Source organism: Ciconia boyciana, chromosome 1, assembly GCF_034638445.1.
Source record: "Ciconia boyciana chromosome 1, ASM3463844v1, whole genome shotgun sequence".
NCBI classification, from domain to species: domain Eukaryota; kingdom Metazoa; phylum Chordata; class Aves; order Ciconiiformes; family Ciconiidae; genus Ciconia; species Ciconia boyciana.
This window is the reverse complement of record NC_132934.1, coordinates 10,158,224-10,172,181: the sequence shown is the minus strand read 5'-3', so window position 1 is coordinate 10,172,181 and position 13,958 is coordinate 10,158,224. Positions and strand designations below refer to the sequence as shown.

Genomic DNA, 13,958 nt, shown 5'->3' with positions numbered 1-13,958 from the left:
CTGGAACACACAAACTCAACAGGACAGAAACATAACTTCTAAGAGGTGATAGAATTTCAAAGTGCATTTTCAAAGAAAATCTTTTCAGCAATTTTGACTCTGTGTTAAATTTCACAGGAGGACAACAAATCAACCTTTAAATGAAAAGAGAAAAGAAGAAGAGGAGGACAAACAACAGATAAGACATTTTTTTTCTCCAAATGCTTTCTGTCTTTCAAAATTGTAAACATCCCTTTACATTTACGACAGAATTTACCAACTTTGTTAATACATCTTTTTATAAAATATAAGATGCAGGCATCCTAAAAGGAATCAGGTCTTTATCTAGTATAGTTTACTATTAGAGCCAATGGGGTGGGCAGTTTACCCAGCTAAGTGTCTTGTTTAGAAGTGATATACAAACAAACAAATAAATAAATAAATAAAACCATACCTGAGATACACTGAGGAAAGACTAGAATCTACAAGTCTGGGGAGAGGTGGATTTGACTTTTCTTCTGTATTCTCCAGAAACAGTTCATTTTTTCATGCTCATCTCATATCATCAGAATTAGCAATGAAAGTAAACTATGGTGTCTCCCATTACCCCAGGCCTAATTCACTGCTATGCGCAAGAATGACACCAATACTGCTGAAATAATAGTGTTTACACACCTTGTAATTTCGCAATAATTTTGGCCCTGGAATTTTCAGTGAAATTTCTCTGATATGTAAAGTCATCATTGCTATTTTAAGCCTACTTTTTGTTTCTTCCCTCTAGAGATGTATTTAAGGTTATATAGTTGGGAACAGCATTCTAGATTTCCTACCCACCTCATGACAATATAAAAATAATAAGAAAACAATTACAGTAACACATAATGGCATTCTGAAAATATTCCTCATTATCTTAGCAATCTAATGAAAGTTCAATACTGGGGTTAAATAATTGATTGAACTTTTTCTTAGCATTGTGCTTCCCATGTGGTCAGAAAAATAGTGAATAATTGGGGGGTGGAGAATAAAACGGATGCTTTTATGTGTTACTGAGCTTCCTCTTTGCTCATAAGCAGGAAGGCTAATCTCCATTACATGTAACAATAATTTAATATAGCGTTGATTTAACGACAGACATACGTCCAACTGAAGAAAGGATTTTGCAGCTTCTTTTGTATAATATTTTTTTGGTTTTTCTCACTGTCGATATGGATGAATTTTTAGTCTGACGTATTCCTGACCCCACCCTGCAGTTCTGAGTTGACTACCAGAACAAAACATTGAATACACATTATAGAGTTTAATCTTTTTCCCTGAAAGTCAATGGGAGTTTTGCCATTGACTTGAACTGGAATTCAGGTTGCCACATAAAAGGAGAGCAATTGAGATAAGTAACACGTATTTGATTTGGACTATGACCAGTCATACAACTGGAGTCCTTCATGGTGTATCCACTTGGGAACGTATCACTTCACAAGTAAATCTGCTTGATTCTGGTGGTCAGTCAGATAAGGTGCAGGAAATCAGATGTTCCCAGTAACTGGACTATTATGTGTAGAACACATTGTAATAGTGATCAGAAAAAAAACTTTGACCCCATATGGGTAAAAATACAAGAATATATCTATTGTGATAAGGAAGGTAAAGGATTCATTTGTATAAATATAAAAAAAGAAACTCAAATATAAGCAATATTCAGTGCTTTTAGTCTTATATAATAAATTGTCTACACATCTGAATGTATTCAGTTATGCAGAAATTTTAAAGTAAACACTCCAGTCCGTAGGCTGTATTCAGACACCAAAAAGAATACTTTCTGTGTGTAGAGCAATAATACATTCATAATTACAAAAAGATCTTGAAAATGCCGCTTGTTCTCCTTTTTATTCTCTCTCAGTTACTTCCAGATCCACGTAGTCCAGTTTATATAAACAAATCTATATTTTTGTCAAGAACAGAGCCTTCGCCTAGAACTTAAATATCAAACTTTTTAGGTTTTAGTTCATGTTATGGTTGCTAAGAAGGCGGCATATTTTTCAGTAAGGTAGCAACAGTACTGGAATGCAAGGTATGGATGAATCCTCCTTATATGGTACTAAAAATTTATCTGTCTACATAAAAAACAGACAAAAAAAGACAGGTTGAATATCACTGCATAGGCATTTTTTTGTTCATAGTCATACTTTGAACCATAGCTGACATGCTCATAATTGAAACAACAGGGTCTTGGTAAGGTATTGTCTTTTAATTTCCTGGTCTCAGTCATATCCAACAGTCATCATTTCAAATTCATTTATCAGTCTGTACTTTTCAGCATTTGAGAAGTTCAGTGCTTGGTATGGTAATGTGCTTTTCCATTGGAAAAAGAAAAAAAGGATCTTATGTAAATAAAACATACTCAAACATTAGTATTTACACATAAATGGAGTCAATTCAGGAAACACACAATTAATAACATTTAATGTGGAGTGTCACTTAAGCCTGAATTGGTTTTATTAAGGGAAGCAAAATTCTGTGATACCAACATAGGTGGTGATTAATCTGAAATATGTAATTTCTCTATTTAGTCACATCTGACTTAAAAACACTCTCTTACTTTAATGGTAAATGGCAAATGCTTTAAACGGTAAATGCATTATTAGAAATTTTTTTCCCAGTTTGTTTTATTATTAAGACATCAATTAGGACATCTCACATACTGTAAGTACATTTCCCATATACTCTTGAATACACCAGACATAAACCTATTTGGAGACTATTTATTAATCTAAGCACATATGGGACTTCCATTTCCACTATTTCATGTTAATGTAGTATCTAGCCTTAAACAGACATGACTCTAGCTTCTCCAAGCGAGTTCAGCTGCAAAAAAACAGACTCATTTCCATGTCATAGCATGTGTTTTCAATTACACAATAAATTAATCCAACTTATTTTTAAAATTTATTTTTTTTCTCCTTTGTTTAGAAAATGAAGTCTGCAGAACGTGTTATAATATATTAAGAATTTGGCCTTGATAATTACTGACCCTTTTTTTTTTTCAGAAGAGTGATTAGAGTAAATTCAGTAATAGATATTATAGTGATTTATAAGCAAATTTGTTGTACTGCAGAACAGTAAATGAAAAGCATTTTTGTTGAATTCTGAATGTTGCTACCAATTTCTTCTTATTCCATTTACATTGAATCTTACTCATGGCTGTGACAGCTGATGTAATGCAATCTGTGTTCCTTTTCCATTTACCTGGCAACTGCTTGGTTTATAAAATAAATTAAGACCTCTATATTATGCTTTAAGAATGTGTTTGATTTCAGTGATTTTTTTTGCAGACACAACAGTGTTTTATACATCACCAAACAAATTCCTAATCATTAATGGTTTATCTCACTGCCAAATTGTAAAGTAACATTCTGCTCACCTACAAAAAAAAAATCTTTTATTTGGTGCTGTTTGATAAGTGGCTTAATTCTCTTACCACCATATTTCCTTCCTCTCATTTATCCCTCCGTTTTTCATCATTCCTTCCCTCCAGTAAGGCAAGAATCATGTGTGTGGGATGGATTATCATGAAGAAACAGCACTTTTCAATAAGTAAGCTAGTTTCAACAGCTTTCAATTATACAAAGAGAGATACCATGCAGTATTCTAATACTATGTTTACTATAAAGAGAAATATTAAACTTTAATCTTACACATAATATCTTTTTGCTGCTAGTGAAAAGGAACTGAAAGAGAGAGGAGCTTCAAGACCAAAAGTCACCACTGAAGAAGAAAATGAGCTGATTTTCTTTTTAATTGAAGCCACATTCAGATAAGATGTCTTAGAGACTGTTTCCTCTACTGGTAAATATTTCTGATGAGCTTTAAAAAAAAGAAATCCTGGAAGTGTTCCCTTATGCTGAGAGATAAAGTTATTAATATAGGGCTTGATGCTTTCTATGAAACTAATTATTTGTAGCTTCAAAGTTATCAAAGTGGAGGGGAAGAAAACAAATGTGTTGGGGAGAATGTAGATTACAGTTTTGAACTGGGGTCAGATTGGGGCAAGACAGATATTGGCACAATATTACTTGAGTCAACACAGATACTTCGAGTTGAATTCACAGCAGTTTTCAGAAAAATATATGCTTTTTATAAAGGAACCGTTTCAGTAGAATAAACTAAATAACACAAGATCAAAGTCCATCTAACATGTCAGCAAGAAAATAATCATTTAGATGTACAGATTTGTAAGGTTTTGCATCAAGAGAGACAACTCACACAGCTGACCTTGGAAATCCCAGGTTTCCAATTTCTGCAGAGGTACCCAATATTCAGAAGAATAACTTGTATTTTGCTGAGTGTAACCTCAAAAACACTCACAGAAAGCCAGAATAAGGCTTTATTTTCTCTTTGCAGTGGCAATGATATAACTGTGCTTAGGAAGAAATATTATTTTTTAGTGGGAAGAAATATCCTCTGTCTCCAGTGAAGCCACAAATGTTGTGCTTTGATCAACTTTAAAAACTTTTAGTGCAAGACTGCATGTAACTTTACTCACCTCATTAGGTCCACTGTATTGAGAATGAATGTCTCAGTTTTTGCCTAGCCATTTGCTCTAGTTCCCTTCCTTACCAGTTTCATCCCACATTTCTTGCTCTCTTTGTCCTATTTTGCCCTCCAGACTGCATCACTTCATTTAATTTCCTTCTATTTTCCTGTCTACCTAAATATACCACCAAAAATCATACGGATGCATGGTATCAACTGCTATGATGCTCTTCCTGCTTATGTGGTGACCACTCTGATTACGTCTAGTCTGGCTTGTCAGGTGTCTGGGGCACAGTAATAGATCTATCCTGTGTTTAAACAATGTCACAATGGAGATACTTCCGTTTTGGTCAACCGGCAGCACTGTGATTTGGAAAAAAAAAAAGCACTCTTATTCAGAAAAACTCTTGCGTATTCTCTTAAGCAACTGCTTAACTTCAAATGTCATCAAAGAAAGTAAGTATGTCTGTAAACTGAGCATGTGCTTAAGTGCTTTCTAGACTAGAATATGTGAATTTCTATGACATTAGGATGTATATTAGAATTTTGTTTTCTTTCTTTGTCATTAGGTTTGAAACAACTAGTGTGTAAGCCACAAGACAGATCTTTCATTAATCAGAAGATACAGGAACACTTGAAAAGTAATTAGGCAAACTGTTTATAAGAACCAGGTCTAAAGGAAAGCTTAGAGTCATAAACTATTTATACTAAAATGTCACTGAATTCTCAGATTGCAATGATTAACTTAGCTATTTGTAAACAGGATGGATGATCAAACCCTTATGAAAATAAAGTGAAGCAAGCTTATTTTTTGATTTGTACACAATCTTTTTTTTTAATGTTATTTACTCAGAAAATGTAACAGATATTAATAAATTTGAGAACTTTGAGCATAGCAAAAATTTGCAAAAGCTGGCTTCTCTAGTATCCTTCCCCTTCTGTCTATTCATGAAGTGACCATGAAATTTTCATGCCTTCCCTAATTCAAAAATGTTCACAATTTTTTTTATTTTTCCCAGGAAATAAGCCGTGGTCTGCAGTTCATTTATGAACAGTTCATTCTGAAGATCTTCAGTTCACCACGTGGTATTGTTTCTGTTCCAGGTGATTTATGGTTCGGTATGTAACTAACAAATGCAGCATGAAATATGAGCACTGTGAATTTTATATATGGCTGGAGGTAAGCTCTTGGTAAATATGAGAATTCTCAAACTTAAGGCAAGATGGCAACTGTTTTTTTTGGACTGACGAAGTCCAAACAACAAGAGTGAGAATCATCCTCCTTAAAGCACTCAACACAGGTTTGTCTGTATGCGTGAGGACACAGATTTTTTACTCTGTACACTTTTTGGTACAATGTTTTGAGGAAACAAGCACTGCTCTATCTTCCTGTATGTGACTAGGGCCAGCGGGCTGCCAATGTCATCTCAAAGATGTCCAGAGCTCTGCATTGCTGCTCTTGTAGTGGTAGTGACTTCTTTGGAGAAGGCACAGTACTAATCACCCTCAGCCAGTATTGTGTCAACAGAGAGAAAACACAACAAATAGATGCATGGAAGAGAGAAGAAAAAAAAGATAGGAATGTGTTTTTAATAAGGAATAATACAACACAAATACTGAAAGTCAGATTTATTCATTTTGGAACTGACCCACAGCCCACAGATGCCAGTGGGATTCTTTATTTTAACTTCAATGAGTTTTGGTTGAGATCCTTGGAGGAAAGCTAGAAACAACCGGATCTATGGAAGAGAGGAAGAATGACCCACTTATCAGTGCACAAGGCTGTGAGTCAGGACATCTAGCTGAGTCACCTGCTTCGCCCCAGACTTTCTTAGATCATGAGGCTACATCTATATGTAAACAGCATAGTAGAGTGTAGATACGAATGACCTACTTGAGCGTGTGGCAGCTCTGAAACATGGTAATAACATCAGGCTGGCACTTGATTCTGCATGACATGGGGCTGACACAATTCTGCTTTCAGAACTGAGATTTTCTCTCCACATAAATACTGGGATGCTTCACATGGATATACCACCTTGTCTGGTGCCCGCAGATACTCCTAGACCAGTGGTTCAACGTGAGCATGTCCACAGCATCACCCCAGAAACCATCACAGAGGACTGTGGTCAGGTAAATCAGTTGCGGGAGAATTCAGGGTTATGTTCATGAAGGCCAACTGAAAAGATATGCCATGAAAAAAAATACACGTAACTTTCAGTCATGGAGAAAGGACAAAAAGACTTCCAACATTATGGGGAGGGCAAGTTTACAGCTGGTTTCGTGACATTAGAGCGAGATTTCAATCAGATATTATTGCATGCAAATCCAACTGGATTCAAAGAAAGATTAAGTTCCCTTCTTATCAGACTTCACTTTCAGACTCAGAGGGGGAAGGGAAGGTTTCTACAGAGAACTTCAAAAAGGTAAAAAATGTAGCACATTTCTCAAAATTACTTAGATTAATGTATTTGAAATTGTTCTCTATTCTTTGCTTTTAAATACAAATCACTTATTTTCTATGTTGTTCCCTCCTTAGCTTTCCTGCAGCTTCCTTTCTACTTGTGTGTGTGCAGCATCAGAAAAGTAACAATCCTGCCAGTTTTATGTCTTTGAACTGAATGTACAGAGCTTGAAAGCTAATTTCTGGGCTGTTTCGTATACAAAAATAGAGACATGGATCAGGGTATATTTAGAAGAGAACAGGTCTGATACGAGGTTCTAAACAGAGGCCAAAAAGGCTATCAGAGGTTAACCACAAAGAAGATTTAGATTAAGGTTATCAAATGAAGGCATATCCTTCCTGGGCTGATGCTAGAGTAGTGTGAAAAGAATTAAATGCATTTAGAAAAAGATGTCTTTAACAGAATCTGATCACTTTTACATTGCTGTGAAGTTTACCATAAATAAAAAATGGCTGTTTTGTAGACAGTCTGTTATGCTTTTTCTTTGCCATCTAAAAATCATTAAAAATCAAACATGTCAAAATGGCACAAAAAATAAGAAAATAAAAAGGAATCTACTATCTGCTTACTGATAAGATAATGGACTATAAGTATGTGTACTGAATAAAGACACCATAGGTTTACAAATTACTGGAGTAAAAAGTAAAAGTAAAATTCCACATAACTACTACTAATATTTTGTTTATTAATATTAATATTAAAACACTAAGGATAAGTATATTTGAGGTCTATACAAAGTTATCTGTTTTGCGGCAGCATAAAGGTGTACAGTAATATATGTCAATTTTTCTCGTTCCCTGTTGTTTCCAATTGTTTTCTGTGGTAAATACATGACATATTTTACTGTGTCACCAATTCTTGCTTTGTAACTGCAAGGCTTGCAGCGAGTCGAGGAGCAGTCACAACCCAGTGCTGCCTGACAACCCTTCCCTCCTATGCACTGCATCAAGTGACAAGGGCATGCCCCATATTGTGGGACTATCAAAGATAAGATAAGCATGTACACTTTGGCATTGCCTAGCACCACAACTTCTCTTCAACTTTCCATATGCAGTGCACAAGGTCAGGGAGCTGAAGAGACCTGAAACACCAGGAATTTGCAAGTCCTCAGTACTGCAGTGGGGGAAGAAGAGCTAGGGATTAACAGGAGAGCCAAAATGCAAATTTCATTTGGATACTGTCACCTCTCTCCCTCTGTTCTACATGAAGCTTTGTTTGCTTCAATACTGTTCAATGCCATTTTAGACTCCTGGGGTACTGGAGATGTTGATAAGGAAGGGGCAGTATCTTGCCCACACTGGAGCAGCAGACTGAGTTCAAGAAAAGACAATCTTGTACACCTTTATGGCAACAGGAATGTACATGAGGGCTACTGAATCCCGCTCTACCAGTCAGACATAAAGCTCTCCTAACTTAACATTGTATCCTAAAGTATTCTTCTATCTTCTCTTAAAATTTGATATTAGAATAACATGTTAATGTGTTCAGTTCACAGGATCCTGAGATTTTTGTAGTCTTTCCCCATTATCCTTGAGGCAGGACCTCTTCAGACAGCTTAGGTCTTCTCCAGACTCTTTACGTCGATGCTTGGTCATGGTGACTTTGGGATCTTACAGCAAACTCAGTGTTTCACCCTGTCAGTTGTACCTCTAGGGCCTGGTCTGAAGGAAACTGAAATGTCCTACCTTTTCTATGTATGGTAAGTCCATATTTTTTTCTCTCTGTTGCTCATTCCTTGGATCCCCCCCCTTTCAGCATTGAGCTCTGCCACCCCACAGCCCATGGTAGAGGCCTGGGAATTAACCTGTGGTGGAGGGCCAGGACTTATTCTCTCCACAGTCCTTAATTTCCTATAACATAACAGCCCCCATGGATACAGTTTGAATTCTTACAATTATTTCTCCCCGCCCAGCTTGATCCCATGATGTTTCTGAAAAAACATAAGATTCAGAAAAAAATAAATTCTTAAGAGTGGCAAGTGTTAAAGTCAACTTAAAAGACTGCAAGCTAAAACTGATCTAAGAACAAGGACTCTTTGCAAAATAACAAGTTGCTCCACCTAGGTTGCATCTTTGTTGTAGCAACCCACACTAATCATGTTTGTTTAACTCCCATGAAAAGTTAAAGCCTTTATACATCCTTCTTTCCCCCACTTGGTGTGGGAGTTTCTAAAGCTTTTGCAAAGCATGGAAAGTAAAGGTGATTGTAAAACACATGGCACTGGAGAAGTACACTGCAAACACTGTCACAAGTGATGGATTATATGTATATCGAGTGGAAAAGAGATTGAAAACAGCAACATTACCAGAGTTCCAGTTATGGACGCATCATTTTTTTCTGACCCAAGGAATAAACTCCTTTTGTTAGACAATGGCCGGCAGCAGAATATGTCAGCGCACTACATAATGAAAAGAAATTGTTAAATGTCAGGTCAACAGATGGAAGAGAAGCTGCAGTGTGAGGTGTAAGCTGGGAAGAAGTGGGGCTTCCCAGCTGCTGCCTCAGCCTGAGGAACCAAGAACATCTGACCAGCTTCACATGCTGCTCAAGGAGTACAATACAGGCAGAGAAGTGTCAGGCAGAGGTGGTCTGAACAGGTCTCATGTAAAAGTGTGGGACAAGCCGTCTAGTTATGCTACTGATCTGGAACACACCCATATGTCCCCTGGGAAGTGGAAAGAGACCAAAATTGTTTCCACAGAAGCAAAGACCATGCTAATGGGATGGATCTGTTGTCATTCTAGACTGGAACTGAAGTCATTATCTGACAAAATAGCCTACAATATTGGACCTCAATCCTTCTTTGTCTGCCTCTCCTTGCCATGACATATATCACTGCAGATGAAAGAACTGTAGGACTGATGTCATGAGTGGTGAGGTGGGGAAGAAAGTTTGAGGGTTTCAGAATACTATGAAAACTTCACGAGCAAAGGGTGGACAACTGGTTTGGACAGGTGACATTAATGGATTATAAGCAAGCTTAGAGGTAACTGCTGTTGAATCAGTTCCACCCCTGAGGTATGTTCTCACAGCTTTTCTAGTTTAATACTGGGCAGGACTAATAAAAGTGGAAAGGCCTGAGGACGTATTGACTGAACTCTCAAGAATGGATGAAAGAAAAGAACTAGAAGGTCTGAAAAGGAGAGTGGTGGAAACCAATGGTAGGAGCAAACTGATTCTTTCCTCCCACTTTGCTATGTCGTAACAGTTAGAGATGCAAGTGGCTTTGTCAACCAGCTGAGTGAAGTTTAGAATATATCAATTTGTAATAACTTTTCTAATTAATCTGACAATCTGGACTTTAGGTTAGAGTAAGAAACTGGACCTAAAGAAAGCTACTGTTGAATCTGCCATATTTCTAAGTCTTAGTTTGCCTTTTCTATGTTTCAGAGGGATTTGATACTTTAAGACTTAACTCAGTTCTACAATTCAGATAAAAAGTATTAGCCCTCACTGTATTCTTTCATTATCGTTCTTTCACTCTTTCATCCTTCTTTGTCAATATTCTTCTTTGTCAATGTATCCTACAATTCAGCAGTAGTTTATGATAATCCATTGTCTGTTAATGAAATTAGCTCTTGAGAATGTGCAAAGCTTGTATTACTCATTTCTGCAGTAGTTATAAACAAAGCATAAGTGCTGCGGGCCAAAGCTGATGTAGAAGTTTCTCAGTGATGTTAGCTAGGCTATTACCTGCTTTTTCAATGAAGCTGTATTGACAAATGGGGAGTTCATCTGTCAGTGACCAGCGATACCATTTTTCTTTGCCTTTTGCAACTTGCTTGAACTCGGAGCAAGAGGTCACTCATCACTCTCTTTGACCATTTGTGCAAGCAAATAAGAAGCATGATTTCGGAAGTAAATCTTTAGCAACTGTCACTTATTTCCCTTCTCCTGTTGATGTTAGTAGATGGACATGTATAGACACTTTATCATGTTAAGATAACACAGCCATGAAGCTGGAACTATATAACGGGTTATTAAAGCTAAAGAATATTCAAACAATTTGAAGGCTGTGGGTTTTTTAGCTTTGGTTTGTTTGTTTGTTTTGTTTTAACTAGCATGTAGGAGGGAATTGGACGTTAACAGGTGACTAGTTTGAACATAAGAGTGAAATAGTTTATCGACACACAAATTAGTTTTCAACTACTGCTATGTAAATGTAATAGTTTTGTATGGGGGGGAAGGGGAAGTACTCCTGCATTTGGTTTTACTGTGATTTTATACTTGTCATAATAAAGTTAATCTCTAACTGTGGATGAAACTCACTGAGAAAAATTCTTCTTGCTCTATTCTATGAATGTCACGTATTTGTATTTCAATAACCCCTAGAATGAATCCCTAACCAACTGAGACCTCCTGATCATAGCATGGCTACACACATTTGGAAAATTATGGTCCTTACGTAGAGTTTAACAGTAAAATTAAGTGCTGTAAATGATTGCCACTTAATTGACTTCCATGTAGACTTCCTCATACAAGATTTCTCTTGGTATATATACTAGAGGAGAATTTGTCCCAGTGGATGTATACAGCAATATAACTTCTTGGATATTTAAATATGTGCTGTGGGATGATGTAATCTGAGATACACCATAAATTAAATAAATTATGTTTAAAATATATTATACTATACAGAAAAGAAGCAATTATTTGAAAATAGATACCGGTGGATTTATTAGGAAAACAGGCATGTAGCAGTGGACAAAACCTCACGCATTAACAAAAGCAATCCTCTGTTACTGCAGAGGCTATACATAAGCCCTATCTCTTATTCAAACTTTTATTAAGCACCACCTTTAATTAAAGAAATTGTTGTTTTTCTCGCCATTACTATTGCTGAATAAAAACTTACCTCTTAGGGATTAGAAAATACTATTTTCTGGGCTGGTTCTAGACTGGGCCTATATCAAAGTTTAGAGAATAATCAGACAGTTTTCTCAGCTTTTAGAGCACGCCATCAAAAGATTCTGGGTTTTATATACCATATGTAACCATAAGAAATCATAATGTTGGAATTTGTCTAATGTGTCAATGACCTTTGTTAAAAATCCCCAAACCTACAGCCTCACACTTTAGAATTCATTTTAAACACAAACTCCTAAAGAGATGCAGACTCCATGTAATTTTCAGAGCCACCTTATTTCTTCTGTAATTTAAGATGTCTTGTTTTGATTTAAGAAAAATAAAAAAAAAGTTTGAAGACCTTTTCTCCCTGGAAATCATGTTTTCCAAGGAGTGAAATGTACCATATTAAATCAATCTACACATCCAGACTTTTGATTCCAATTAAAATGTTCAAGATTTTTTTTAAAGACAGAATAATAGAAACTTAAAAACAAAGGAAAGGCAAACATGTTGCTAAAAAAAGATGAACATTTTCTGACTAATACATGGAAAGATGATCACACATGAGAAGAGACTGCTTGCAGAACAAAGACAGGAATAGATTTGTGAACGTGAAAGGATGCAGTATATTCTTTTATGGTGTCCAGTTTTGTGTCCTCTCAAGTGACATCTCAATTGATAAAGGGGCTGCAGTTTTTCAAACTACAGAAGACTTTCATTTGTGTGCCTAATCATTTTACTTTGTATTGATTCTAATCATCTTGAAAATAGGACTGGAAATTAGTATACAATTCAGAAACTTTTCCCTTGTTTTTTGGTTTATCTTTTCTTTACATAAATCTTTCCTAATTATATGATCTTTCACACACAAAATCTTTGAAAATCTTAAGCCTATTTGGGTAAGTATTTGTTGAACAAATATCCTAGTTTTAATTTATATTTCCTTTCCATAAATGTTACTTCATAACTAGTCATGCAGTTTTCAAAGCAGTCTAGGTGCTGATTTTTTAAAACAGTCTTGATTCCTCCAAGTGTCCAAAGATAGACACTTGGCTGCCATTGAAAAATGAATCCATCAGTGGGATTTAATTGCCTAAATATTTTTGAAGAAGTATGCCTAATTTTTGCATATTGTTACAGCCTCCCTTGTCATATGTGTGAAGTTCTCACTGATGTTAGAGTAGCTGCATGCTGAAAATGGCAGCCTTTCAACTTATGTAAACACCTATTATAGCATCTTTTTACCCTCTAAGGGTTTTTGACTTCTACTTTCAGAATCTTAATCTTTCCAAACTGGAGACACATTTTGATCTTTTCCTTAAACAAAGTATATTAAAATTCATTCAATAAAAAAATCAGGAAAGATAATTCCTGAGTATAAAAGTATATACTCCCATAAAGTACTATGGAGGAGCAAAGCAGAAACTGAGAGTATGCAACAACTTTATACATCTAATTTACTACTGATGAAAAGATGAAACTATTATCAAAAGAGCCTCTTTGTTGAACTTTTCTTGATAGCCAAAACATATTATGCTTCTTGGAGCAAAAGGTGTGAAAGACCCATCAGCACAGAACAGGACAGAGAGAATCAGTGTTTTCAGAAACTGAACAACTAAATCATTAATTTTCAGCGGGAAATTATGCTTAATGTCTTACCACGTAAATTGGGACATCTTTGTGATAAAGAGGAAATGACTCATGGTGATTTTTGTTTACTTGCTTAATTTGTCCACTTTTATCAAAACTAGTGCTGCTTCATCTTATTTTTTGAACCAAACCTTTGTCATTTCCCTGACTGTCACTGGGAAATATTTTGCTAATTAAAATTAACAATAAACTTCAAAATCAAAATTCAGCAAGGAAAAACCTCAGATTCCTAAGGAATCTAAAGAAGTATTCTATCAATCAGCATGTTTATAAGTAGAAAACAAAAATAAATAGCTCACTATCCAATCAGCATAGTATTACATCAACAGTCCTTTTAAAGGTTCATTAGTGTTTCATCACCAAAGGTTGACTTGTTGCTGTGTTTGAGTTGCTTGAATGTCAATGGTGAGATGAAATGAATATACCAAGAGGTGAATAGTTCTTTTATACTTATGCAGAGAGTTTTAAATCCAGGAAGAACTCAGACCT

At 35.8% G+C, this 13,958-nt stretch overlaps 1 long non-coding RNA gene across 1 annotated transcript; it reads left to right on the top strand.

Moving 5' to 3' along the window:
- The first annotated feature begins 6,453 nt into the window (after window positions 1-6,453).
- Window positions 6,454-9,529, top strand: LOC140653853 (uncharacterized). Its single transcript, XR_012043255.1, has 3 exons — window positions 6,454-6,639; window positions 8,460-8,670; window positions 8,884-9,529. It is a non-coding gene; the product is annotated as an uncharacterized lncRNA (long non-coding RNA).
- The last annotated feature ends 4,429 nt before the right edge of the window (window positions 9,530-13,958 follow it).